This window comes from Cervus canadensis, chromosome 28, assembly GCF_019320065.1.
Source record: "Cervus canadensis isolate Bull #8, Minnesota chromosome 28, ASM1932006v1, whole genome shotgun sequence".
Classification (NCBI taxonomy): domain Eukaryota; kingdom Metazoa; phylum Chordata; class Mammalia; order Artiodactyla; family Cervidae; genus Cervus; species Cervus canadensis.
In genome coordinates, this window is record NC_057413.1 from 7,780,712 (window position 1) to 7,805,542 (window position 24,831).

General features: G+C 40.8%; 1 long non-coding RNA gene across 1 annotated transcript; it reads right to left on the bottom strand.

Moving 5' to 3' along the window:
- Positions 1–212: 212 nt before the first annotated feature.
- On the bottom strand, positions 213–20,505 carry LOC122429508. Its single transcript, XR_006266050.1, has 3 exons — positions 20,359–20,505; positions 7,203–7,246; positions 213–311 (listed from the first exon to the last, which is right to left on the bottom strand). It is a non-coding gene; the product is annotated as an uncharacterized LOC122429508 (long non-coding RNA).
- Positions 20,506–24,831: the final 4,326 nt, after the last annotated feature.

The following is a 24,831-nucleotide window of genomic DNA, read 5'->3' on the forward strand; positions in this document are numbered from 1 at the left end:
ATACAGCTCTTTTGCAAATTGTCCTTCACCAGAGGTAAGAAATTGGTTTTGGAAACGGTCAGGAAGTTTGTTTCATAAATTTATGACTGGGTGCCTCCTGGAGTGAAGGAGAGGCATTGAAAAGTTTGGCAACAGCTGGTAAAGCCAGAGTCCTTATTTGCAAGATTTGGTAAGCACTTGGGTGTGCTATTGTTTATTTCACTGTGACTTACGACAAGCAAATTCCTATTGCTGATTACGACCATGGCTGATTATGGCCTTCTTGGGACATTCCTCCATCAGACAGTAGGGACTGCCAGAACCAGGCTTGCCTGTGGGCGAAGCAAGGAAATTACCAGAGGTCAAGGGAAGGCTAAAATTCTTCCATGAAGCAATCTTCTGTACCTTTTCAGAATATGTGTGCCTGTACATACACATATACATGTATGCATGTGTAGAAGGTAAGAGGTTATAATTCATAAAGTAAAATTAAAATTCAAGAGCATTTTTGACATTAAAAAATGTGCTTTACCTTCCCACTCCTACTGAACAAGATTCCTCAGAAGTATACAAGATAAATCAACTTCACAGATGTTGAGTGTTGGAAATACTACTGTGCCACATTTGTTGTCAGCGGCTTAAGTTGGATAAAGGTAGTGCAGGTATTTTTGTATGTTTTGCTTGGTATTCTCTGCTTTTGTTTTCTTTTGTAAATTAGACTTGACCCTGGAATTTTGTCAATATGACTTTTAGTCTTACTGTGTAAATATAAATGATTGTGGCTGATTCTGATGGAATTCTATACTTATGACCGAAACTAACTTTGAGGCAGCCAAGGCAAGAATGAAAAAGGAAAACAGAAGATAGATATTTTCATTTCACACATAATTTGTGTCATTGACAACACTTTTGCTTCATCCAAATCATAAGAGATATACAGCATTCTTTTTGTGTATTGGTACAAAAGATACAGGTGTTTATGGCAGCTGCCAGCAGTGAATACAGCTAAAAGTTTTGCAGGTAGTTGACTTGGAGAAGTATTTTCAGGCTCAGCTCACTTCAACTCTTAGCTCAAATAATCCCAAATTTCTGGGTTTCTTGCCATTATCAATGAATAGAAACTTTCAGCATTGCTAAAAGTTGTCATGTTACATGGAAAACATTTTGGATAAGATTGAGTTTTGAAGAAGTTTCATGTTGTATTACATAGGGAATGCCTGTTCCTGCCTACATCTAAGCAAACTTTTCAACTGTTCATCAGGAACTCATTTAGTCTCCTCTATGTCCAGATTTCATTTTACCATAAAAATACTCTTTTTGACACATCATAAAAATGTTCTTTAAAAGATAACACCCCTTTAAAGGGTTTCTTTCAGAAGATTCCCTCTCTAAGATTTGGAATGAAAGGATGAGGTCAATTACTGCTGTGTTCTATAAGTCCAGTGGTCACTAAGCACGAATTTCCAGTGGCTCCTGGCATATCTGTACATACCAACAGGTTATCCATACCATCATTGCTTATAATATCGTTCAAATGCAGAATGAAATCCAGCAAGTATTTTCTGTTTAACTGGTGTAACATAGATCAAGCCATGTTTCCTGAGACTGAAAGGTTAGCATGAATCTGAGGGCAGATGTCTCTAAAATTACTGCAAATGCAAAATAAAGGGATGCTGGACTGATGAAAGGCACATGCCAGCAAAAAACCATAGTTAGGGGAGACCTACCCTTGCTGCTATGCCTCTAAAGTTAATTAGAAGGATACTGATAAACTATACGTCACAATACTCACATGTAACTCAAAGGATATTAAAATGAAACAAAGCAAAAGATGTTTCTTTGTTGAGTCATCCTCAACAAAACCTAGTCAACTGACTATCAACAGTCTTTTCACCATTTGATAAAATGAATAGACCAGTGATAAATACCTTTAGTAGGAGCATTGCAGTCTTACATGATGAAAGCAATAAATGACATAGGCCTTTCTGCAGTCAATAAAACAAGTAAAATCAAGAATCACACTATATACGTGGATCACATTCCTTTGATGGATATCTCTCCAAACTCAAGGTGTTGCTGATGAAGTCATACTTGCAACTTCTGTCTTCTGAATTTCCAAAGAGATTATCATATTGTCTAAAATGCATGCACTCTTAGGTGACTGACAGAAATGCATTTTAAATTTACACGTGTTTAAGGATTTTCCTGATAGTTCCCGTGGTTCAGACTTTGCCTTCCATTGCAGGGGGTGCAGGTTCAATCCTTGTTTTGTGAGCTAAGATCTCTCATGCCTTGCTGCCCAAAGACCAAAACATAAAACAGAAGCAATATTGGAACATATTCAACAAAGAGTTTAAAAATTGTCCACATCAAAAAAGTCTTTAAAAATTAATTTGCATGTGTTTAATTGTGTATATATAAGTATGCAACTAAAATATCCTTTCGGCTTTCTGCATTTATGTTAGGCTAGATCAATACACCTGTTAGGTACTGGTTGACTTGGATTCAGTTTGCTTTGTTCTCCATCTCACTTGCTCCTAAGACCTGGTGGTAACATAAATGTTCCTGATATATTGTGTAAATATATGCTGATTCCAGTGGGATCCTATATCTACTACAGAAACCAACTTTGGGGCAGCCAAGGGAAGGATCAAAAAGGAAAACAGGAGAAAGATATTTTCATTTCACACATAATTTGTGCCATTGACAATACTTTTGTTTCACCCAAATCATAAAATAAATTAAAAATTAGGTTCCATTTCTGCCTCTTATCATGTCAACACTCTAAGGTAAAATGTTAAGCATTTTGAGCAAGACTCTAAAGTTTGTTAGCTAGTAAAGGTATTGAAAGAGGGGCTAATTTGATTTGAATTCCAATAGTGGTGAACTTTCCAGAACTTTCTGGTCTTGGTAATTCTACAAGAAGATAAGGTAGCATGCCTGACTTTTAAGTTGTATCAATGTCAGTTGAACTTGAGATTGATAGTCAGGAAGAGAAATGGTGGTGTGGTTTTAAGTTTACCCAAACATAATTTATGTCTTTATTCATGTATGTGTTTATCCAATATTCACCCCACCCCTACCAGAAGCCACACGCTCTGCCAGATATGCAAACACGAATGAACTTGTCCTCTAGGAACCAATAATTTTAAATTTAAGAGATAAAGAAAAATACCCAAATTGTATCCAAGAAGAAAAACAAAGAGGTCACATAAAAAGAAATGAAATCCAGCAAACTACTATATAAGGAAGGGATAAACAACAAGGTGCTATTGATACAGTATTGACTATTGACTGTAGTCAATATCCTGTAGTAAACCACAGTGGAAAAGAATATGAAAAAGAATATATATATAAAAGTAACTGAATCACTTTGCTGTACAGTAGAAGCTAACACAGGGCTTCCCAGGTGGCTCAGTGGTAAAGAATCAGTCTGCAATGCAGGAGACTCAGGAGACACGGGTTCCATCCCTGGGTCAGGAAGATCCCCTGGAGGAGGGCATGGCAACCCACTCCAGTATTCTCGCCTGGAGAATCCCATGGGCGGAGCAGCCTGGTGGGCTACCGTCCATGGGGTCACAGAGAGCTGGACACGACTGAAGTGACTGAGCATGCACGCAGAGGCTAACAGAACCTTGTAAATCAACTCTACTTCAGTAAAATAAATTTACAAAAAAGAAATTAAGTCCCAGTAACCTCAGAATATTTCTTCAAACCCCTAAATGCCGAAGACAATGGAGCAACTTACAGGATTGTGACCAAACTACACTCGGTATGTCGTCACTCTGGTGGGGATCAGAAAATATGCTCCCCCACTTTCTTTGAGAGGAAAAAAAATGCTTCAACTCATACCATAGGCAACCAAGCACTGAATAACATTGGAACTTGAATTGTGTAAGGAGCAGATTAGCAAGGAATAGTGAAACTAGTGATTTAAGAGCTGAATGCAGCTGTCAGAAAAGAGAAAGAAAAGATACATAACAGAAAAATAATTATTTTTTCCACAAATAATTTGGCAGATCACTCAAATAATGTAGACGCTGTTCTACACAGATTAGAGCAGTAAATTAAACAGACAAAAATCAAATAAAAGTGTGAGCTCTTTCTTCTTAGAGTTTATATTCTAGCAGAAGAATGAGAAAATGAGCAAGATAAAATAAGTGAAAGGCATAATACAAAATAACACCATAGCAACAATTTAGGCACATTACCTGAGATTTTATTAACCCTAATTGGAATATAGATAGAAAAGGATAGATTGGTAGATAGAAAAAAGAAGTGAGCAAGAAGGATAAGTTCTGTATTTTTATGAGACAAGAAAAAATTTTGTTTACTTTCAGGTACTTACACACATGTGAACACACCAAAGGACAGAAAAATTATTTCTTAGATAAAATAGAGGTCAAAGTAAACAGCACTAAATGGGACAAAAGAACAATTTATATTAATAAATAATAATAAAAGTCAGAGTATCCCAAGGCAACCTTTTTCTTCATCTGACTTGGTTTTTGCTCTTGCATCCTTGACTCAGAGAAGGGCCCTACAGCCTCAAAGTCAAAGGCTAAAACCTGGACATCATTCTTCCCTCTCCTCTCACCCCACACTCCCAATTCATCACTCTCCAAGTTCTGTTTTTCCACCTTCTAAACACATCTCAACCATCTGCTTCCTTCCACGCTCACCACTGCTTTGCTCACGGAGGGGACCACCATTTCTCATCTGACTTTCTACCTCAAGCAGTCTCCAAACTGGTTCCTTTGCCTCTTGTCTTGTTTCCATCAAATCTGTTCTTCCTGGGGAGATCAAAGTCGTCTTCCAAAGTCATCTTTCTCAACAGGGACATCAAAGTAATCATTCAAAAGTTTTTAAAGTAAAACAATCATTTCAAAAAATGACGATGTCATGCTTAAACATAAAACCCCATTGACATTCCATTGCCCAGACTCCAGAACATCACCCTTTATGGTTTGCTTCTTGATCACCTCTCCAAGCTGTTGTCACTCACCCTCTAGCAGATCTGGGTGAGCTCCCATTCTGAGTGTTCCACTAGAACCTGGAACTTGCCCTGTCAGATCACCTTTCTCATTAGAATAGCCTGCTGGTTTATCTGCAAGCCAAACTAGATTATATTAATAAACCCCAAGAAGCGGTGGACCTTGCCCCGAGGCCAAAGCTCAGCCATGAAGGGTTTTTATTATTAAATAAGAAAAAAGGAAGTAAGAGGGACTTCCCTGATGGCCCAGTGGCTAAGACTTTGAGCTCTCAACGCCGGAGGCCCAGGTTCGATCTTTGTTTGGGGTAACTAGATCCCACATGCTGCAGCTAAAAGAATCCATGTGTCACAACTTAGAGCTGGCGCAGCCAAATACATAAATAAATGCTTAAAAAAAAGAAGATGAAGCAAGAATTTAATCTAAGAATCTTGCAAAGAGAATAATAAAATATGCAAAAGTAGATTAACAGAAGGACTCAGCCATGATTAAAAAAAAATCAGAAAGATGATATTTCTTTGGAAAGGAACATGCAGCACATAAAATGTACACATCTTTGTAAAACACAACCAAGGGGAAAGGCATACACACAACCGAAGTATTTGATATGAGAAAAGATAACAGATATCAAAAACATCTAAGATTTAGAACATCTTTTAAAATGACAAATTTCCTAGATAAACATGTTGACCAAAATAGTCTTAATAATTAAGAAATCTGATAACTCTAATACTATGGAAAAAATGTGAAAAGTTCTCAAAAAATCATGTTTATAAAATGGATATTAAGCTGGACAGCTTTACAGATTTTCACATTTTTCACAGTGCAGATCATTTCTGCACTTAAATTAAAAAACTATCACATTCATCTTATGATGATGAAATGACTGTGCTGAAAAGCTGAATAAATAACTCAAAATTCCTGAAGTGAATACCAACTTCATCTTTGAATACAACTACAGAAATCTTTAAAATGTTAAAAATTACAATCTAAATATAACAGCACCTTAGATGCCCACCCACTGCACCCAAGCCAAATTTATTCTGAATTCAAGAATGACTTAATGAGAGAAATAGGTTAGCATATTACATAAATGTATCTAATGAGGAAAAAAATAGTAAAGCTCAGAAAACCATTTCAAAATCATTCTGGACAAATATTCCCATAAAACAAAAGCACAAGCGTGAGTTATTCAAATTGCTAATGAATATTTGATAGCTAAACAGCAAAGATTTTTCTTATTAAAATCAGCATTAGTACTATGAGGCTGAGCATAGAAATGCTCTGAGCATCAGTTTTGCCTTATGATTGACCAAGATCTGCTGGTGTGTTTTTCTTTGATTTTGAATTTTGAAGCCTGATTAGATAAATACCTGCTTCAGCTGGATTTCTGGCATCCTGAGATCTGGCCCGACCAGAAAATTATTTGATTATGTAAATGATCGTCACATCTAGTCAGAGATGATTCACAGTTAACATTGGGCTAACTCCTATGAGATTCTCATTTGTATGACAAAATGAGCAAATGTCAACCTTTTTTATGGTTTAGTCTAACATAAGAATTGAGAGGAAATGTTTGTTAAATAACTTTAGGGAGGACATCATATCTGTGGAGATAAGCAGAAATTCATGAGTGAACCAGACATTGTTAGCAGGTGTGTGCTAAGGTGTGCTAAAATATCTGCCTATACTATAAAGTATACTACTTTATAGTAAATAAAGTATCTGCCTACTAATACTGGAGAGATAAGCGACGCAAGTTCAATCACTGGGTTGGGAAGATTCCCTGGAGGAGGAAATGGCAATCCACTTCAGTATTCTGGCCTCAAGAAGCTCACGGATAGAGGAGCCTGGTGGGCTAAAGTTCATGCGGTTGCAAAGAGTCAGACACGACTGACGTGACTTAGCACACACGTACATGTGCTAAGGAGGGGATCTGTGCCTAAATTTCTCTCACCCGGGTGCTTAGAAACTAGTGTTTTCCTGCACTCCCCTAAAAAGTTGGTGTGAATTGAAACTGCTTGTCATCGGAACTCAAAATAGGCACCCCTACGTCAAAGAGAGAGTAACAAGGCACGGAGTCCCTCTCCTGGGACACAGTCCCAGGGTGCATGCGGCTGTGACCAGGGAGAGCATCCACCCTCCCCAGGATGCCACAAGGGTGGAGAGGAAACTGCGGATTTTCTCCGCATGAGCTCCATCCTTCACCAAGTGATGCTGGCTGTGGTTTACCTGAGTCTGTGACATGATGATATCCATTCTGCACCAGTGGAGGTCTATAAAAACAATAGATAACAGCATAAGAACAATGGAATTAGACTACAAATTGCTAGTAGTCTTCATAGGATTGTTTGCATTGCTAGTACTCACCTCATGGAATAAAATCATCTTTAAGAACCGTATTGAATTTTTAGTTATTTAACTTTGCGTCAGCTGGGGATATTTCAGGAAAGTATGCCGCTTGGGAATTTTTCATCTCTTGTGAAGATGAGTTAACAGCAGAATGTCAACATTACTGCCTTAAATTTCCACAGGGAGGTAACTCTCAAAACTTGTGGCCAACAATAATGTTGATGATTTAGAATGACACAGTGAAGACTAAGAGAGAAGAAGGTAAGAGAAAAATGAGGAGCTAAGCCTCAGTTGATGTTGCTAATCTACCTTTAGAAAATGTATTCACAAGAATACTGTAAGAAGATAGTCCTTCATATCTCTGAGTTTTCAAAGGTAAAAATTTTACTCTAAAACTTGTCAAAATGTTTGCTGTGGACTGGTAATCCTTTTCAGGAATTGAAAACGAAGGATTATTCAGATTTGTACAATCTATGAATCCTAGATACAAAATCCACTCTTAGTATGTATATCACTAAGAAATATTTTCCTAAATTCCATTTACTGTCAGCAAAAGTTCACTGAATTTTTAAAATATGCTATTTCTATATCTTGTATCTCAGTCACTGAGACATGTAGAACCCACCGGAAGTCCTTTTAAATTTGACAACATGGTGGATTCCTAGCGAATTAGTTATGTTTCTCTTTTATGTGCTGAATAAGAGATTTGAGGACACAGATAACGAATGTGATGAATGGAAAATCAGTAAAGGTAATTATTATCCTTGATGGGCAAACACGATGAAGGCTATAATTGACTTCGAAATCATGGGCACACACTCTCTTATTCATACCCCTCAGCTGTGTTTGGAAAACTAATTCTACACAGTGTATTTTAACAGAATTACCTACCCCAGAAGAAAGACGACAAGACTCTTCCTATTCTTTAATCAAAGATGAACTTCATGGTGATAAGAGATTTTGGAATGGGCTTCCTATATTTTAAAAAAGTAGGAATGTAACTATTATGTATAAAAAGGCTGCTTGAACCAAGTAAAGTGTCAGTGCTGCAGGTTACAAATAACCAATAACCACACCCACCCGCCCAGTGGGATGTACTAGCCACCAAGTGCTTGTTTGGTGTTCTAATTCTGGGAAAGTAGTTTGTTCGTTGGAGCCTACTCAAGAAATAATCAAACTGGTAAAACTTGAGTGCAAACACTTCTTACATGATTCCTGTTATAAAAAACACTCCTATCACTACACTCCAGAAAAGACTATAGCAATTTCTTTATAGGCAATAGAAGCTGAGATGCAGAGAGAAAAATCAGAGATTGATTATTCTGTTATCTTGAAAATTGATTACATTCCATTTTCCCATTTTTAGGTTCAAAGCTCTAGGACAAATTTTTGTCAGATGACTTACTTGAATGTAAAGCCTACTAGAAATATAGTAAAAGTGAAAGTGAAAATTTCAAGTATGATTCTGAAAGTATTTCAAAAGCTGTTACTCTAGCCGTGTACACAGCCTAAGTTGGTGCCATTGATTTAGTGAAACTAAGTCACCATCAATCAAATCTCCAAGGCTAGGAGTTAGAGAAAAGGAAACTGACTTTGCTACTGTCAGAGACGAAGGAAAGTTTGGTGGTGCCTATAAGCAGTGACTATTCTTGTATAACTAGCCAGAAAATTTCTCTCCTCTGCCAATTTTGCTGAAAGCGAGCATTTATTTATTATCATCAATGTGCAGTGTGATGCCCACAGGAGTAATTTAGTGTCTAGCAGGGCTGCGGAATTATCAGCCTTTAAATCATAGTATCAAATTTTAAATTGACTACTAAAAATGTTAGTGATAAAATTATAATGATAATTTTAAATAAAATCTCAGATTAACTTTGTTTTCCTGCAATTTGTTTGATGTTGATGATATATGACTTTGCCATGGCTTGGGTAAATAGCAATTTTTAACATTTGGTTTTCTACAGTCGTCCAAATTGTGTATTCAGTATCCCTCTATTTAATATGGCTCAGTAAATACCAGCTAATGCCTTAGATCATTAAATAGAAATGAGATATGATTCCTGAAGTAGTGGAGGTAACATTATTTGTGTTATCGTTCTGTCGTGTGCGACCCTGCGACCCAGGCTCCTCTGTCTTGGGATTCTCCAGGCAAGAATACTGGAGTGGGAAGTCATTCCCTTCTCCAGCGGATCTTCCTGACAAGGATTGAACCTGGGTCTCCTGCATTGCAGGCAAGTTCTTTACCATCTAAGCCACTGGGAAAGCCCAGCATTATTAACAAATGGCATAAATAAAATGGCAGAAAACCTATGCACCAACTGAAATATTCTCAGAGTCATTGTGTGAGTTCACTATTGTTGTTCAGTCACTAATTCATGTCTGACTCTTTGCAATCTCATGGTCTGCAGCAGGCCAGGTTTCGCTGTTCTTCACTATCTCTTGGAGTTTGTGCAAACTCAAGAGTTGGAGTTCATTAGCAACTCAAAAATTTTAGCAGCTTAGAGTTTTAAAATAAGATTTAAATAATTAGAAAGATAGTTTGCCAAGAGAACGCACTGGTCATAGCAAATACCCTCTTCCAACAACACAAGAGAAGACTCTACACATGGACATCACCAGATAGTCAACACTGAAATCAGATTGATTATATTCTTTGCAGCCAAAGACGGAGAAGCTCTATACAGTCAGCAAAAACAAGACCGGGAGCTGACTGTGGCTCAGATCATGAACTCCTTATTGCCAAATTCAGACCTAAATTGAAGAAAGTAGGGAAAACCACTAGACCATTCAGGTTTGACCTAAATCAAATCCCTTATGACTATACAGTGGAAGTGAGAAATAGATTTAAGGGACTAGATCTGATAGACAGAGTGCCTGATGAACTATGGACGGAGGTTCATGACATTGTACAGGAGACAGGGATCAAGACCATCCCCATGGAAAAGAAATGCAAAAAGGCAAAATGGTTGCCTGAGGAAGCCTTACAAATAGCTGTGAAAAGAAGAGAAGTGAAAAGCAAAGGAGAAAAGGAAAGATATTCCCATTTGAATGCAGAGTTCCAAAGAATAGCAAGGAGAGATAAGAAAGCCTTCCTCAGCAATCAATGCAAAGAAATAGAGGAAAACAACAGAATGGGAAAGACTAGAGATCTCTTCAAGAAACTTAGAGGTACCAAGGGAACATTTCATGCAAAGATGGGTTCGATAAAGGACAGAAATGGTATGGACCTAACAGAAGCAAAAGATATTAAGAAGAGGTGGCAAGAATACACAGAAGAGCTATACAAAAAAGCTCCTTACGACCCAGATAATCATGATGGTGTGATCACTCACCTAGAGCCAGACATCCTGAAATGTGAAGTCAAGTGGGCCTTAGAAAGCATCACTACGAACAAAGCTAGTGGAGGTGATAGAATTCTAGTTGAGCTATTTCAAATCCTGAAAGATGATGCTGTGAAAGTGCTGCACTCAATATGTCAGCAAATTTGAAAAACTCAACAGTGGCCACAGGATTGGAAAAGATCAGTTTTCATTCCAATCCCAAAGAAAGGTAATGCCAAAGAATGCTCAAACTACCGCACAATTGCACTCATCTCACATGCTAGTAAAGTAATGCTCAAAATTCTCCAAGCCAGGCTTCAGCAATACATGAACCATGAACTTCCAGATGTTCAAGCTGGTTTTAGAAAAGGCAGAGGAACCAGAGATCAAATTGTCAACATCCTCTGGATCATCAAAAAAGCAAGAGAGTTCCAGAAAAACATCTATTTCTGCTTTATTGACTATGCCAAAGCCTTTGACAGTGTGGATCACAATAAACTGTGGAAAATTCTGAAGGAGATGGGAATACCAGACCACCTGACCTGCCTCTTGAGAAACCTGTATGCAGGTCAGGAAGCCACAGTTAGAACTGGACATGGACCAACAGACTGGTTCCATATAGGAAAAGGAGTACATCAAGGCTGTATATTGTCACCCTGCTTATTTAACTTATATGCAGAGTACATCATGAGAAACGCTGGGCTGGAAGAAGCAAAAGCTGGAATCAAGATTGCTGTGAGAAATAACAATAACCTCAGAAATGCAGATGACACCACCCTTATGGCAGAAAGTGAAGAGGAAATAAAAAGCCTCTTGATGAAAGTGAAAGAGGAGCGTGGAAAAAGTTGGCTTAAAGCTCAACATTCAGAAAACTAAGATCATGGCATCTGGTCCCATCACTTCATGGGAAATAGATGGGGAGACAGTGGAAACAGTGTCAGACTTTAATTTTTTGGGCTCCAAAATCACTGCAGATGGTGATTGCAGCCATGAAATTAAAAGACACTTACTCCTTGGAAGGAAAGTTATGACCAACCTAGACAGCGTATTAAAAAGCAGAGACATTACGGCTATGGTTTTTCCAGTGGTCATGTATGGATATGAGAGTTGGACTGTGAAGAAGGCTGAGCACTAAAGAATTGATGCTTTTGAACTGTGGTGTTGGAGAAGACTCTTGAGAGTCCCTTGGACCGCAAGGAGATCCAACCAGTCCATCCTAGAGGAAATCAGTCCTGGGTGTTCTTTGGAAGGACTGATGCTGAAGTTGAAACTCCAATACTTTGGCCACCTCATGTGAAGAGTTGACTCATTTGAAAAGACCCTGATGCTGGGAGGGATTGGGGGCAGGAGGAGAAGGGGATGACAGAGAATGAGATGGCTGGATGGCATCAACTTGATGGACATGAGTTTGAGTAAACTCCGGGAGTTGGTGATGGACAGGGAGGCCTGGCATGCTGCGGTTCATGGGGTCGCAAAGAGTCGGACACGACTGAGTGACTGAATTGAACTGAAATTTAACTACTGAGACCAACTAGCATTGTGAAGAGTAAATGTTTCTTTTTTAAAAAATGCATTTATTTTGCAACATCAGTCTTAATTGCATCATGCAGAATATTTCATGGAGGCTGCATGGATTCTCCAGTTGTGGCTCTCAGAGCCCACGCTCAGTTGCTCTGCTGGATGTGGGATCTTAGTTCCCTGACCAGGGATCGAACCCACATCCCTCACTTTGCAAGACAGATTCTTAACCACTGGACCACTAGGGTAGCCCTGAGTAAATGTTTCTTAATTAAATTTGTCGGCTTAAGAAAGTTCTGGTCACAATTCCAATGGAACTTATTTTGACATTTAAAATATCAAAAGACTAGCTAGACATTAAGTGGGTAAATTGGCTAAGAATTTTTTTAAAAAATTAAAGTGATGGGAAGAAATTGCTCTCACATATAAACTATATTACAAAGTAATATTAAGTAGGATAGTATGATTTTAATGGAAAAAAATAGATCTGAAACAAAATAAACTGTTGGAAATATATTTCAAATCTATGGAAAAGGGATGATATTTGTGGTAAATACCATAGAAAGATTAGCTGTTTGGGGAGAAATAATTAAGAGCCCCCTCTCTCTCATATACCATTGATTGAATCAGACCTTACAATAATGCCTGGCACATAGTAAGTTCCATAAGTATTTATCAAAAACAAAACAAAACAAAAAACAAAGAATAAGCTATCAAGAAAAGAACCAGAACAACAACTCATGGATGCTCCGTTGTGTCCAACTCTTTGTGACCCCATGGACTGTGGCCCCCCAGGCTACTCTGCCAGTGGAATTTTCCAGGCAAGAATACTGGATCGGGTTGCCCCAGGGGAATCTTCCTAACCTAGAGATTGAACCCACATCTCTTGCATCTCCTGCATTGGCAGGTGGATTCTTTACTTCTACACCACCTGAGATAAAGAATCAAACACTTAGAAATAAGGAAAATATAAATTAAATTGGAAATTTCTATACAAAAATGTAAACATTAATATATTTGCTGACATGTTGTCCAACAGCAGAAACAAAATACAAAAGAAACAATAAGCTGGGTAAAACATTTCCTAGAAAATGTGTAAACAAATATATTAAAAGTTCTTAAAAATCAGTAAGAAAACCAGTAACATCTGTTGCTAAATAAGTACATGAGCAGACACATTACAAAAGAAATATGGAATTCTGACTTATAAAGATATTAATTCAAAGTAATAAAAAATTTAAAAATTGATAAAGATTTCCAATCATCTCAACATGTTAGAATACTTTTAAAACACATTTTATGAAAGTTAAAATGCTCCTGGTTAAAAAGGCCTCATAATTAAAATCAAGGGCTTCCCCAATGGTAAAGAATCTGCCTACAATGCAAGGAGACACAGGAGATGCAGCTTTGATCCCCGGGTCTGGAAGATCCCTTAGAGGAGGAAATGGCAAATGACTCCAGTATTCTTGCCTGAAAAATTCCATGGTGACAGGAGCCTGGTGGGCTACAGTCCAAAGGGTCGCAAAGAGGTGGACAGGACTGAACACACACAGCAAGGCAATTCAAATCAACATGCTGTTTGTTTTCCTAGCCCTCTTCCAAGTCCCACTCTTTGAAGGCAAGTACTTAACTCTTTATTTCTTCTCATATTTATGTTCATATCTCTGAGCAATAAGCTTAAATTGCTTTCCCTGTTTTTATTTTTATACCTCAGTTATTGATCTCTGCTGTGACAAATATAATTTCAGCCCTCTTACAATACACTTTCTTCTCCTCTCCTACCCTTGCAATTATATCACTTTTAAAGTTAAATCATTACATCGTTATGACCATGTAAGTATCATTCCCTGCAAAACCAGGGAATGTTTTATGATTATATGTCTTTTACAGTCGTTTGCCCCCTGATCCCCTGGAATTTCTGATTGCTTTTATTTTTTTATAGCACTAATTGCCTTTATCACATAGCCAAGGATTTTTTTTTTTTTTTTTAACTCTTTGTCCTTTCAAAGCAGGCTAGCAAATCCTCACCTGGACTTAAACTACCCTCCTAGTATCCTAGGATTTTCTCCTCCAATCTGGGCTGGTTGCTCTGCAAAGATTTGTTTAAAAGATTGTGTAGAAAAAAAGGGTGTGGTGAGACACTCATATAGTGCTGGTGGAGGGTAAATGGTTACAACCACTCTTGAGAGCAAGTTGTCAATATGTGTCAAGAGCTATAAACAAAGACTTTGACCCCATGTTTTACTTCTAGAAATTTCTCCTAATGAAGCAACCAGAGACATCATACAGAGTTATGCTCTAGGATTCTACTCAGTGATATTTATATGAAATATTGGGGGTGATTTAATTGTCCATTTACTCATGAATTGTTACTAGATTGTGGAGTACTCAGTATTTCTTGAAATTTATTGGTAGAACAGTTTTTGAAATCTACTTTTGGGAAACACCTCAAAGAGAGAAGTGGCTATCTTCACGCATCGAAAACTGAGGATGTAATAAATGGAAACGTAAAAAGAAAACCACATGATTGTCAACCAGCTGGGCCATGTTCCACATATCATCTTCATAAGACCTAGATAGAGCAAGCAAAGTCTGCCCTCAAAACGATTTGGAAATCAAAAGACACAGCATACACGCCGCAAAGTTCCAAGTGTTGAATTACTACAGCTCAGCTACTCACAGGGATAACCCTCTGCGGCATGAGTGCCCCACGTGGGTCCCAGGGGCTTTTTTTATAATGTAATGATGGTGGTGAGGCGTCCAAGCAATAAGGAAGACAGGTGAGAATCAATGGGTATGAGGAGCTTGGTAGGTATGTGAAACTGACAAGGAAGGGGAGAGGTATTAACAGAGAAAGGCTGAAAGTTCACAAGGAGCTGCAAACAATGGCCCCAGATCTAAGGTTCTGGGGAAAGGGTGTGTGGGGAGTGAGGCACCTTGAGAATGACGAGGGAAATTATGTCATCAGGGGAAATCCAGAGGTTTCGGCTGGGATGAGGGAGAGGAGTGTGTATTTGAGGCAACATTTCCAAATTTCTGAAGGTTTCTTGGCTCTCAGAACAAGGCAGAGGGAGGATCAGAGAGGAGGATGTCCTACAGGTTCCTCCGCTCAGAATGAAGGGCAGAGACACCAGAAATCTTTTCCTTAATGATCCTGAGGATGAGAAATTCTGGGAGTTGAGGGGGAAAGACACAGGGCTTCCACAGAACCAGGAGGGTGTAACTGACAGCCCCAGGATTACAAAGGAAATTTTGGAATGAACTGTGGAAATGCCTCCACAAACTTTTGTTTCAACTCGCTCAGGTCCACCTGTTTGCTTATCAGGATTTTAAGCATGACTTCATGCACAAATATTTGGGGGAAAGCCCTATGATTTAGTCATTTGAATGAATGCTTTGCAAGAAAATGAAGTGGTAAGGAGGATGGATTTAGAATTATGTGTTTGTTAAAGCAAAAAGCACAGTTGAGAGAGGGTTCAAGATGCACCCAGTAAAGATGGAAGATCCAACATTGGCTCAAGAGAGCTGGGACAGCTGGGTGCTGGCGTGGGAATGTTCCAGGGCAATGTGAACTCTGGGCTGAGTTCTGAGTCAGGGTGGAGCAAGGTATGGATCTGGCTTTCTGGCAGAAAGAATCTTACCCCACTGTTGAGGGAAACATCTGGCAGAAATGGCTATCATTTTGGACTAAACCGAGGGGGCAAGAGTTAAATAGTGAAGGAAGGTAAAACAGGGAACAAAAGGGATTCACCCTTTAGAAGTAGACACACAGAAGTTCCAACTATCCACCTGAGACAGTTTTGGTTCCCCACCCCCAAAGTGTTTATGTTTAACCTGGGCATAATTCAAAGTGGGTGGGGTTGAGGGAGGTGAGCATGTTTACAGATGTTTTCTTATTTCTCTTTGGGTAATTGTAAAGAGTCAGTGTGCACAAGTATCTTTAGAGTAACCATATTCCTGTGCAGGAGACAGTCCTACAACCTTAGAATCATTAGCACTTTTAATGTTTTGTTGGCCCACCTTTTGAGAAATGGTTCCTGTAGATATTAGTGAATGCACTTGAGTCTTCTGACAACCAAGATTCAGAGCAGCTCACACCCTCTTGGACCAGCTGTGACCTCATTCCAGAATCCCCAGCTACTGCACTTGACTTTCTGAATTGGACTTACAAATAGACGTTTTGGTCAATCTACAGAACTGAGTTTGTCCAGCGTTCCAAAGAAATCATATTCTGCATCATTTATCTACAAACACATCTATCAAAATCAGTGGAAGCAATTTCCTTGTGGGATTAACACAAAAGAAATCTGTTACAAAGGATGTATATTTGCAAATTACTGAAGGAGAACAAAAATACACCCAAGTTCTGTTGGTTACCTCTGCCCTCACCAAGGCTGTGGGCATTCACCTCTTGGACATTGTCCAGCCCACCACTCTGGGTTTGTACACAGACTTCTGTCTTCCTAATACTGGACTTCCATCATCAGCATTCTCACGGAAAAAAAAAATATCTTTCACCGCCATAAATCAACTTGACTGTTACTGATGCTTGGGCTGAAGTTACACAAACACCAGGAGATCTTGGAAGAGAGGGTTAAATGGATTACTCTTTATGCTTCTCACATTTCTCTGCTGTGTGTTCCTTTTCCGAACCATTTCTTAGTCTCAGCGTAATCATTTTCTCTATGCTTTCCAGGTCTTTGTTTAAAAAAAAATGTGTTTCTTTGAAATTGTCTTTGTAAACTGAACTTTGCATATGAAACTCTGTTGCCTTGATTTCTAAAGTGAGTGAAAGGAGACGGGATCGTGGCAGTTTAACTCTCCTTAATCTCAGGTGTGAGACTGAACTTTTTCTTTGCAACTCACTGAAACATTTGGTATTATTTCCTTTTAAGAGACAAAATGCCATTTAACAATAGTTCTTATATAACTATTTCACCGGTAACGTCCAAGAATTTCTATTGAGTAAAGAATAAACAGGTACTTGCCTGGTGGTCCAGTGGCTAAGACTCTGAGCTCCTAAAAAGCACGAGGCCCCCAGGTTCAATTCCTGGTCAGGGAGCTTGATCACATGAGGCAACTAAGACCATCACAGCCAAACAAAGAAACAAAAAAAAGATTAAAGAGCAATTTCTAAAGCAACATTGAGCTATATGCAAGCTCTGATAATGGTATGAATAGTCTCATCTTTCTGGTGTCTCAGTTTCTGCTCATCAAAGGTCCAATGAGTCTAGTGAGAAAACCCAGGTACCTGAAGCATGTGATTAGGAGCAGGCTATCATGATAAGGAGTGAGAGACCAACCTGAGCATTAATCCATCCCCCCAAGAGCTGTATAAACTTGAAAAAGCTTCTTAGCCTCCCTGAGTGTCGTGTGTGTAGTGAGAGATGAGATGCGGACAAGTAGAAGCCAAGTAATGGTCCTGAAGGATAACTACTTTTCTAAAGATGAAGGAAGAGTATATAAGAGGAGATATAATTCGAGGGTCTTGTTTAAATTCAGTGAGTGGGTTGGAGGGAGGGTGGGTAAAGAGAGGATGTTCTAGATATCAGGCGTGGCAATGTCCTCAGATGCGGATGAGGAGAGTGGGGAGGGAAGACGAGCTGGGAGTAGGAGGAGATGAAGACAGTAAGAGGTGACTAAGGCAGCCTTCTCTGCCCACGTGTTTCATAGTCTGAATAATGGCCTCTTTTTGGGGAGAATCTGATATCATAGGGCCCTTGATTTCCCAACTGGGAATTTCCTTTGTGAACCACACTCTCAACTTTGCTCCATCGCGATCTCATTTGTCTGAAGAGACAAGTCTGGCACACAGGGAACAAGGAGAGAAGACAGGGCTGTACCTCTTAGCCCTGTCACGAAGGTGATGGGGATGTCGAGTCAGTGATGAGCATGGGCTGGACTACTGCAGCAGCTCCAAGGAGGACAGAGCTTTGGAGGAAGCCTCCTGGATGCCAGCAGTGATGGGAGGTCTTGATGGGAGGTCTGCCTGGGCTGTAGGAAGCTTTGGACCAGACCTTGTCCAATGCCAGACAAGGTGCCTGAGCTGATGTGTAATAATTTCTGAATGTGTTATCTGAATGAAAGTAAGAATCTACATGTTAAAGGCTGAATTATGTCCCCTCCAAATTCACATGCTGAAGCCCTACCTCTCCCCATTCGTCAGAATGGGATGGTATTTATTATGCTTTTTTCTCAACTCTAAACTTTTTATTTTATACTGAGGTATATAGCCGATTAACTATGTTGTGGTAGTTTCAGGTGAATAGCGAAGGATCTCAGCCACACACATCCATTTATCCATGCTCCCCTAAACCCTCCCCAATCCAGGCTGCCACATGACACTGAGTAGACTTCCATGGGCTATGCACTGGGTCCTTGTTGATTATCCATTTTGAATATAGCAGTGTGTATATGAACACACTTCCCAAACTCCCTAACTATCCCTTCCCCCTGGCAACCATAAGTTTGTTCTCTAAGTCTGTGAGTCTCTGTTTTGTAATTAACTTCATTTGTATCATTTCTTTTTAGATTCCACATAAAACGGGCGTTACACGGTATTACTTCTTCTCTGAGACTGAAGCTGTATTTAGAGATAAGGCTTTAAAGAGGTAACTAAAGTACGACAGGATTGTTAGGGTCCTAACCCACCTGATGCAAAGAGACGACTCATTGGAAGAGACCCTGATGCTGGGCGGGATTGAGGGCAGGAGGAGAAGAGGGCGGCAGAGGAGGAGATGGTTGGATGGCATCACTGACTCAATGGATGTGAGTTTGAGCAAACTCAGGGAGACCGCGAAGGACAGGGAAACCTGGCGTGCTGCAGCCCATGGGGTCGCAAAGAGTCGGACACGACTGAGTGGCTGAACAACAACAAAGTCTTAGCCCAGTGACGCATGTCCTGATAAGAGAGGGGACCAGGACGCACAGAGACATCAGGCCTGAGCCCGCAGAGTGATGGCCTGCAGGAGGCGGTGAGAAGGCCGCCATCCACAGACCAAGGACAGCGGTCTCTCCTTCAACCACCCTGCAGACGTCTTGGCCTCGGGGTCTCGACTCCAGGACTGCCAGACCACCCATTCCCGTCTTTAACCCAGCCCTCTGCAGCACTTGGTTATGGCAGCCTTGGTAAAATAATACGCCACCCTCCTTATTGAATATCCCTCCAAGTGACTATTATGCCCTGGTTATATTTGCTGTCTGTCCCCATGGTAGCAACTAATTATGTTTAAACATTCTAAATGACTAAGCTAGGTGAGAGTTGAAGAAATGAAGAAATGAAGTTGAAGAAATAGGTCATAGGTGAATGGGGAACAGAAACAAAAGTCTATATGAAAAATGCAACTGAGATGGATATAAACTTGAGGGAACCCTTTCCACCCCTTCCCACCCCTTCCCAGTGACTCGGAAACTGGTCACTGCTTGACAGAAGATTTTCCTAGAAAACTGACTAGTAACAAAAGGGAAGCAGATATCAGACACATCATTTGAGCTCACATTTTCACCTTTGGGACAGGGGGAGATGAGGAGGAGGTGGTGGAATCTGGACCTCGGTTAGGGAAGCAAGCAGACTAGAGTCAGGGACAATTCATCATGTGACCGCCTCCTGCCTTTTCATATTGATACGTGCAAAATAATTCAGAACAAATGTCAAGGGCAAAAAGGGAGCTAGTAATTGTTGAGCTGCGCTCTTAGGGGCCTGGGTACCAAAGATAGATTTGAAAGAAAAAGTGAAAGACAGGGAGCTTGCGGAGATGGCAGAAGAGGCAGAGGAGAGTTGTAGAGAATTAAGTCCTGGGCTGGTGTTGGTCCAGTTATTATCATAGGCCCCTGAATTGCTCTCGTTTATTTAATGGGGATCCTGGCATGAAAGACACCCACTGAGACGCTGGGAAACTGCTACGACCTCCTTGTCGGGCAAAAGGCAGGCAGTCCCATTGCTGCGGTAGCAACTCCGCTGACCTGCAGGGCAAAGCCACAGAAAGCGGTGCTCCTGGGAAGCAATGAGACAGTCCAAAATGTTGATTTCATTTCAACCCAAATCCTAATTTGTTGTGTTTCTCCCCCAGTTGGAATTTAAGGATATGCGTTCAGGGCCTGTATGGTTCATGACTGTATTGCCAGCATCCAGAACACGGCCTGGTCCATAAGAGACGCTGTATAAATATTTCCAGGATATACTAAAGTCATCGGCTCACCTGCTCTTGGCCAGGCGCTGTGTGGGGGGCTTTGCAATCTTCGTCTCACTGACTTCCATCATAACTAAGGAGCTTTTCCCCAGGTCCTTGTGGAAACTGAGCCTCAGAGAGGCTAACTGTCGAAGAAAATAGCCCGTGTGTGTCAGATCTGGGATTCCACTCCGGCTTTCTCCCATCCAAGTACTAACCAGGCCCAACTCTGCTCAACTTCTGAGATCAGACAAGATTGGGCGTGTTCAGGGTGGGATGGCCATAGCCTCCACCCAGGCTTTATATTTTCACTCTCGTATTATCTCTTTACCTTGGGATTAGGGAATAATTCTGGTTCATTGGTGGGAGGACTGGGTTCTGACTACTCAAAACTTTTGGAAGTTGTTCTTCTGGTGCTGGTCTGTATATCCTTAAAGACCCATGATGTAAACTGTATAAGCTACTAGTCAATTTCCTTCCAGATGAAAATGTTTAGTGATATGCCAAGATGCCATGCAACCTTCAGAAACTTCCATCCTGGACTTCCCTGGTTGTACAGTGGATAAGAATCCACCTGCCAATGCAGGGGACCTGGGTTAGATCCTTGATCTGGGAAGATTCCACATGCCTCAGAGAAACTAAGCCCATGCATTAGGACTACCAAGCCTGTGTGCTGCAACCCCTGAAGCTGGGAAGCCTAGAGCCTGTGTTCCTCAAGAGAAACCAATGCAGTGAGAAGCCCATGATTCGCAACGAAGAGAAGCCCCTGCTCACCACAAGAGAAGTAAGTAAGTAAGCAAGTAAGTGTTGGTCGTTCAGGCGTGCCCAACTCTTTGTGACCCCACGGACTGCAGCCCACCAGGCTCCTCTGTCCATGAGATTCTCCAGGCGAGGATACTGGAGTGGGTTGCCATTTCCTTCTCCAGGGGATCTTCCCAACCCTGGGATCGAACCCAGGTCTCCTGCAAGGCAGGCAGATTCTTTACCGACTGAAATACAAGGGAAGCCCATAAAAGCCGTAAGAGAAAGCCTGTGCATAACAACGAAGACTCTGCACAACCAAAATAAATAAATAAATAAATAAATAAAACTTCTGTCCCAAGAGCCCCTGCAGTGGTATCCATGGAGTCCCCCCAAGGCCTCCTGCTTACACGTGGGCCACTGGGCTCCAGGGCCCTGCAGCTGACTGCCTGCTGCTGGCAGCCTGCTCCCCTCTCTGCACACAGCTTTCCTTAAGAGTCACAGGAGCAGACAGACAGTATAGTCCCAATGAGTCATCAGTGGCCCTGAAGCCACCTCTCACTCAGGAGGCAGGAGAGGGATGGGACAGAGTCTTGGCATGAATCCTTAAAGAGAGAGACTTGGCTTGCTTACACATATTTCTTTTGTTATAAAATCCTGATTAAAATAGACATCTTTCACTTGACACAGGAGATCTACAGTTAGTATTTTTCTCCTCTGCTGTAACCAAAATTCACTTTCCGCCCCACCTTTGGACTTGACCATGAATATGATAACTCATAAAAACAGAAAATTTCCCCCGGTTCCTTCACAGCAAGGTCCAGGGCAAACGCCTTCAGGAAGGATAAACAAAGGCTATTTTGGGAAAGCTGTAGGAGGCACTTAAAAGGCAGAGGCCTCGCACCCAAGGTTCCCTTCTTAATTAGCTGGTTAGGGTATAAAGTGAGGACTTGGAGTGCGAGGGGCTTGGCTTGTGTGTTTGGGGGGGTGCGCGCGCGTGCGACCAAGCCTGTACATGCATACAAGAAGAATTCAAACACACAGAGTTTTGCTATTTACACAAAGATGTTGATAGTTTCACAACAATTTCTAGGAGGGAAATTTTTTCTCCAGCTGGCGTGCTCCAACAGGGGAAAGAGAAGGGAACCCTGTGACCGTTTGTGCAGACATTGTGTTAAGAAGTTTATGTGCATCATGAATTCACTTTGTGCTTAAAAATCTGTTTTTCCCAAGTACCTTCTAAAAGTGAGTTACTAAGCAAAGGCTGGGACGCAAAGATGAATAAAGTACATTCCTTTACGCCAAGGAATTTACAGTCTAGAAGGTGAGGCAGGAGAACAACTGGTGATTATGATCGGGTGTAATAACTATTACGCAAGAACTCTGTACAGAGTTGTTATGCAGAAGCTCTTAGGAGGGGCACCTCTGCTTAATCTCAGCTGAAGGATGCCAAGCCTTCAACCAGGCAGTCAGAGCAAGCTGGATAAATACGTATGTGGGGGGGTGTGGGGGCGGTGGACTTTTCCAAGACTTCCCTAAGGAGGTGTCATTCACCGTAAGTTTTGAAACACTGGTGCAGAACTGTAGAGACAGCTTCATTGCAGGGAGAGGAGAGAAACACAAGGAAGCTGCTGGAAGCAAGAGAGGGCTTGACAAGTTCAAGGACGAGGCTCAAATATGTAAGGCTGGGAGGCAAGGCCATATTAAAGACTTCCCATTTATCTTGATGGCTGTGGGAAAGCAACAAAGGCTTGAAATAGAAGAAAAATACAAGATTCATTTTGCATTTCATGAAAATAAATCTCAGCATGCTGAATAAAGGCAGGTGATGAGTTTTGTTTGAGTTTTGATTGTCTGGAATGATAAAGGATGAAGGACTGGGAACCTTGCGACACATGTTGGTTCCTATGATCCCCTGACTATGAGACTGGCTCTCAGCCTAATTTTCTCCCCATGACACTCTTTACTGGAACTTCTAGTAAGTTATAAAATAAGCTCGGTTCACTGTCTTGCAATGCGGTGAGCAGATTATGAAGAAAGTGAGACTGGACACAGGGGACGGGTCACGAGGGTGTTGAGCAAAGAAGGAGTGGCTGTGATTCCAGGAGACAGAATGGATGCAACTGGGGAGGTGTGGGTGGGAGAGACAGAGGCGTCAAAGATGACTTGTGCCTTGCTGGCTCAGGCCCCTAGGAGGATGGTGATAAAACAATAGCTAACATTTATTGAGCGTTAACTATGTGCCAGGTACCATTCTATGTGCTCAACAGATAGGAACTCAGTTCTTATAACAGCCCAGTGATGTAAGTACCACTCTTGTCAGAGGAGGAAATGGAAAATGAAAAGGATAAGTGGCTTGCCCAAGGTCATATAATTAGCAAGAAACAAATTTAGGAATGGTCGGTTTATAGAGGTCCTGAAGACAAAAAAAAAAAAACAGGATGGAATTGCCCAGAAATGATCGGTTGGTGAGAAAAGGAAAAAGCCAAGGGCAGGACCCCGGGGAAATTCCAATATTTCAGGAGATGTTGGAGGAAGAGATGCTTGTGAAAGAGATAGAGTTGGATCAGCCCAACAGGTTGAAGATCTCAGAAGACAATAGGGTGAGAGATGCCAAGGGCCCCCGGGTTGGGGTTGCCATCTGCCTTTTCCAGAGGCGGAAATGGAATCGGGGAGGAAGTGGAGCTGGGATTCACTGGAGTCCTAGACATCCTGTGCTTCCTGCAGCTCCACGGCCCCTTGGCCATTCAGGCAGCATCTGGAGGACTGACACGTGGTTCTTATTTTTGGACTCTTGGTTATCTGGAGTGATAAGGAAGGAGGGACTGGAAATTAGTTATGTGTTAAAATTCAGATTATCCCTTTATTATAATGCTGGCTGTTCATTTACTTTCCTCTGCATGAAATTTTTTACTGGAACACTTAATGACTTTGAAAATGAACTGGTTTGCATTTTATCTCCAAAACTGGCTAGAAAGTATCTAGGAGGAGAAGCAGACCCCAATTTCTCCCCTACATACTCACTGTTGGTGTAGTTAGACTTGACAGCTCACAGCTCACAAAGCTTCTTGGCAATCCTTATTATTTGCAATAATTACCAAGGTAACCTCATGGAATATTTGCTCTGAATTAAAATTCAGCACAGCACATCAAATCTCTGCCTTCTCAGGTCACTGGGTAGCTGGTCAGTCCCTCTCCTTTTCCTGAACTCCGTAAGGTCCAGAAGGTGCTGTGGTCTTCTGGTCTTCCTCCTTGCAACAGCATTGCTGGGGCAACTCCTTGGGGTCCCCAAGGGTCTTTAATTCCTAGCCACTCTCCCTTCAGAGTCTAGTCACAGCCACGTAGACCTTTTATATATGTCACTCACACCACATATTTACTTTTCCTTCAAATTTTATATTAAAAAAAGTCTCTTGTAAAACCCAGTTTGATTACTTGTGTCCTTTATAAAACTAAACACTTGGCTTGCTTTTTGAAAGAATACTGTCTTTCCACCTGAATGTTTCTATTTCTATATTCCCCTTCTTTCTCTGCTTGTATAGCTTTTGGCCAAACATGTCAATTTTTATTTTATCTGTTTACTTGTTTGGCTTAAAGATCTAAAGAGACAGGAATTGTGTATGCGCTTTTTTTTTTTTTTTTTTTTCTCACCAGTGCCAATTCTATTTGCAATTCAAGCTCAGTGCTTTTCAAAGTTAGGGAGTTTGGGATGGACATGTGCACCCTGCTATATTTAAAATGGATAACCAGCAAGTACTGACT